The sequence below is a fragment of the Maylandia zebra genome, linkage group LG15, assembly GCF_041146795.1.
Source record: "Maylandia zebra isolate NMK-2024a linkage group LG15, Mzebra_GT3a, whole genome shotgun sequence".
Lineage (NCBI taxonomy): Eukaryota > Metazoa > Chordata > Actinopteri > Cichliformes > Cichlidae > Maylandia > Maylandia zebra.
In genome coordinates, this window is record NC_135181.1 from 37,492,524 (window position 1) to 37,497,966 (window position 5,443).

Genomic DNA, 5,443 nt, shown 5'->3' on the forward strand with positions numbered 1-5,443 from the left:
TGAGTTTTTGTTCCTCTTCAGTCCTTGCTTCTGTTATCCTGTTATCCTTAAGTGTGTAGATGAAGAAAAGATTGTGTTCAGGGTGGTACGGCCGTTTGCTCTAAATTTAGAAAAAGTGTATTTAAAAGTAAAATTTTCCTTCTGCAATCAGCTGCAGAATTACGCCAAAAAATAGTTGTTGTTTGTATTGACACTGAAGTTTGTAATTTTTGATATTTCTTTCTGATATTTACTTAACTGTGTATGTGCTACTAATTTACACTCAACAAAAATATAAACGCAACACCTTTGTTACTGCTCCCATTCCCCATGGGATGGACATAGAGACCTAAAATTCATTCCAGATACACAATATAACCATCCCTCCCAAACAGTGGTCACAAATCAGTCCAAATGTGTGGTAGTGGGCACATCTGCTATATTGAGATAATCCATCCAATCCATGCTTGACCGGCGTATACGACAGCGTGTACCAGTTCCCACGAATATCCAACAACCTCGCACAGCCATTGAAGTGGAGTGGACCAACATTCCACAGGCCACAATTGACAATCTGATAGACTCCATGCGACGATGTGTTGCACTGCATGAGGCAAATGGTGGTCACACCAGATACTGACCGGTTCTGGGTCCCCAGACCCCCAATAGCGCAAAAAACTGCACATTCCAGGGTGGCCTTTTGTTGTGGGCAGTCTGAGGTACACCTGTGCACTACTCATGATGTCAGATCAGCATCCTGATGTGGCACACCTGTGAGGTGGGATGGATTATCTCAATATAGCAGATGTGCCCACTACCACACATTTGGACTGATTTGTGACCACTGTTTGGGAGGGATGGTTATATTGTGTATCTGGAATGAATTTTAGGTCTCTACGTCCATCCCATGGGGAATGGGAGCAGTAACAAAGGTGTTGCGTTTATATTTTTGTTGAGTGTATATAACCTATGATTATCTGTGCTTCTTGAACTTTTCCTGGTTAAATGATCTTTTAAAAAGAAATGTAACAGATAAATAAATACATTTTGAATATGTGCTGACATTCCAAACTGTAAATGCCGATTCCAGCACTGTAGTCTAGCTTCATTCCTGTTTCCTAACTAAAACGTTTGACCTGGCAGTCACCCACTCATAATTCCCCAGCAATGCTTTAGAACAGCCCCTCCTGTCTATCTCCACTTTACATCCTGTGGGTAAAGAGCGAGAAAGCAAGGGAACAGTAGCCACAGGAAATAGATAAACGCTGGAGAGGTGGCCCCGTTGCACCCTTGTGCCTAAGTACGTCAGTGGTGCATCCTCTGTGAGCGCCTTGTCATTATAAAAACAGACACGTCATTTAAACGATGTAGAAAACGTGGCGCAGTAGTGTTGCTGGCTCGAAGAGGGTTCGCTGAGGCATCTTTTACTAACTTTCAGTTCTCACACAAGACAGGACAGTCTATCTAAAAAGAAAAAAGAGAACACAGGCAACATCAACAACTAAGTATTCTACAGTAACTTTATCTGCCAAAACATCTGCTCGTATAACTATGAAGTGATATGAGTCATCACAGCAAAAAGTTAAGTGAAAGTAAAATTAATAATAGAGTAAAAATGTAAATAACCGTCTGCTCAGCAAGAACCTTTCAGACAAAATAACAGAAAACGCCTTCTGATACTGAACTTGGCGTAGTTCGGAGAAACGTGTTATACAGGTACTTCAAAGCAAATGAGCATGCAGGATCCATTTATGATGGTCATAAAGAGGAATGATCATCTTAAGGATAATGTTACCTCCTCATACACCTTATAATGTTTATGACTCGGGCAGCTGTGCTTCTCCAGAGCAGGGCAGCAGGGTGGCGAGTACCTAAGAGTTCACTTTGTTTTCTGCCAGTCCCATAAAGTGAGTCCGTCCACAGCCTACAATTAATACAAAGGAAGTCACTGAAATTCCAAGGTCTGGTCAGAGAACTGCATATGCTTTATGTATTGTACTTCTGTGCCACTTGTAAAGTTATGGCCAGTCTGTTTTTGTCTCATGTTTCGGGTAATTATAATGTAGTCATAGCTTTATATAAGGTAAATATGCTTCTTGGAAACTCCAATTGCCTACATATTGTTTACATCAGGGTCACAAGGTCACGTTACACATACTTCATATTACCTCATATCAAACCATCTATAGACGAAACAACAATAAGGTTCAAAGCCGTGAATGACACAAAAATCAAGACATCTATTAGATGTGACATTGGCTTTACTGTTATATAAGCAGTCTCCGTGTTTTACCAGTGGGCCCTCCCAGCAAAATCAACATGATCAAACAGTAGAAAGAGGTCATGTGTACATGTTCCAAAACACTGTAGCATGCTGGCCTGCTGCTGTTTCCAAGCTCTTGGACATTTTATTGGGCAGGTAACTCTACAGAAACACATGATTATTAGGTTTAGTGGCTGTGAGGTGAGGAAAAGGTAATATTGCAACTGAAAACCTGTTGTGACCAAAAGTTAAGACCTGTGAGGTTTTTTCCCAGAGATTGCACTCTGAGAACAGGATGGGAATGGCAGCGATTGCCTATTATTGCTATAAATCCCCCAAAACACAGCATAGGAAATGATTTATGTGCATAAATCTGCCTACTGGGGAAAAGACGGTGTATCACGTTACTGTTTCTGTGTTTGTGCATCTGGGGTTCACGGGTGGTGCGTAACAGATCCTGGTGCACACACCTAAGGTTTTGCCTGCGTTGGCAGGGACATCATCGGATCATTTGTCCTGCATGTAAGTAATTAGTGAAAGCACCCTAATGTTTCGTGTTAAATATCTCTTCTTAATGCAACAGACTGTCGAGATATAATCCTTCCGACATCTGACAGGTGTTTGACATGAATAGACTTGGAAGTTGTGAATTGTACAGTAGTTACAGTAACAATATATATTAAAAACTACGAACTGACATTTAAAAGGGCTAAATATAATTCTTTTCTACAGCGGTTCATGTCATGTACTTCTCTTTGGAAAGAGAAAGCTCCTTTATTTCTGTCACGCCATTAATGTGAAATTTGAGGTGAACCTCGGATAGATGAGTTTTTAATGTTGTCATCCTTGATACGTTTAAAAGTAGTTCACACTAATTCTGTTTGCAGATAAGTATGATGCCCCTCAACTTCATTTTAATCAATATCCATTCCTTTAGTTGAGTTGTTCATTACCAGAGACTGGTTAGTGACTCTCTTTAAAAACTCTTTAACTATCAGTAAACCGGAAACAAAGATCACTTGCTTTCCAAGTAGCAGCAGTAAAACACAACTTTTACTTTAGATTGTCATAGCAACATCACTGACCCAGCCACTATTTAACATGACAAAAGGGTAAAGAAGTGTCTTTCCATCACCTACAGTACATGTACTGGCCGCAGGCTACCATTCTTTGCATGGGTTTAGAGGAAATCCAGGTCTTAAAGAATGTTTTGAAATTAGCAGGATTGCAGGATTAATGCGATTATCGTGTTTTAAAGGCAGGGACTTGCTGGGCTTATGAATATGCACTGATGTCAGATGATGAGGACAGGCACCCCTCTGACCCTCAAAACAGGACTTGGTACTTATAGAGCTTATAAAGTGCTCATAGAGCACTTTTCTTCCCAGCTGGGCACTCGAAGCACTACTTACTACAGCCACATTCACACACACATATTTATACAGGGCTTTATTCTAGACCTTTAAGTGCTTTCTAACTATCACTCACACACTCAGGATCCACCGGATACATCGGGGAAATTTGCGTTCAGTATCTTGCCCAAGGACACTTAGGCATGTGGACTGGAAGAGCCAGGGATTAAACCAATCCTTGGCCTTTTAGTGCATGGCTCGACTCCTCCTGAGCCGCAGCTACTCAAGAGTTTCTCAGGCGTGAGTTCTGAACACACCCATCTACTTCTTGTATTTCTGAAGTTAACTGTCGGTGCAACAATGATAAGCCTGATTACCAAAAACAACGGACTGAGGTCAGAAATATAACACAGAGCTTCTTTTCCAGCATCAATGAACCCAAGGAACTAACCTCGAATTACAGGAGGAAAGGAGAGAGCTGGACTGCTAATACAAACCTGCAGCAAGCAACTGCAGGTTTGTCTGTGCTCATATCCCAGAGGAGCTCACCTGGGACAACCATGGGGTAAAACAAAAGCACACCTCTTTTACCTCAGACAGCTTTAGTGTTTGATATGAGGCCCACACTATACTCTAACAGTCATTTATTACAGTTACAACATTGAGTAGCCAAAGCTCAAGAATTTAACTTTCTTCTGCCTGTGGCCTATTGTGAGATGTAACAAAAAAGGAATCTTGAACCCTTTACAACAGGGTAATAGATTGCATCATCCTTAACAGGGCAATATTTATCCAGCAGGGTCTCCCTCTCAGCGAAAGGGATGATTATGATTAACCTGAAGTTAATGGCTGTAATTAAGTGATGAAAAGAACTAGGTGAGGTCATTATTCAGCTCCGATGGCGGAAGAAAGCCTCCCCATGACTAAGTGACACAGTATTTCTGCCCTTTTCTCCTTTGCTATCCTTCTTGCCCTCCGTGTCTTCAGTCCCAACAGCACTCTCCCTGCTACTCTGCATATTTAAGTGCCACACACAGGGAAACACAGAGTTGATATCAGATTGTGATTAAATATAAATCATCTAGATTCGCTCGGACAAGTTTAAGTGCAAAAGACAGAAAAAGTACAAAGAAAAAAGAAAACAAAGAATAAAAAGAGAAGCAAATGGTAAGATGCTCATTAGAATTTAGTGCATGTGTTGATAAAACGACTCTGTCACCTTAGAGATGTCACATCCATTAAATGTTATCATCGGTAAATCAGTTATTCTGTGAGGGCTTAGGTCATCTACTGTATAATGTGTTTAACAAATGCAGTACTGTGATTTATTTCAGTCACCGTGCGAGAATAAAAGTGGAGCAAAACTAATTATTATTCAACCTTACAGTGATAGCTGCTCACAGTTTCCTCCCTTGAGATCATCATCAAAAATATACAAACGGTAAAAAAAAGGGGCAAACAACAAAGTTGTTTCTTACTGTTGCTAACCAGAACCCACTAAAAAAATAATCTCATCTGTTTGTATCATCAGGCCAACCCTTGATTGTACATGATAGCAGTATGAGAGGAATACCAGTGATCACTGGTAGGGTCATTGCATCACATCCCATATTGGAAATATTCAGACAGTGTTTACAAATGAGAACATTTCTATTAAGCAAAGAGTGAGCTCACGAGCAACCGGTAGAAGGAATGAAATCAAAGGAAGGAATGCAAGTAAACAAGCTTGCAGTGTGTAGGAGCACCACATAAACATTATCGATCTGCGTAAGGATGTAGAATGACTTAACCTGTTTAGGGAGAAAGTGAAGCAATGCCTGGAATGTATTCATTACGCACAATCAAATAA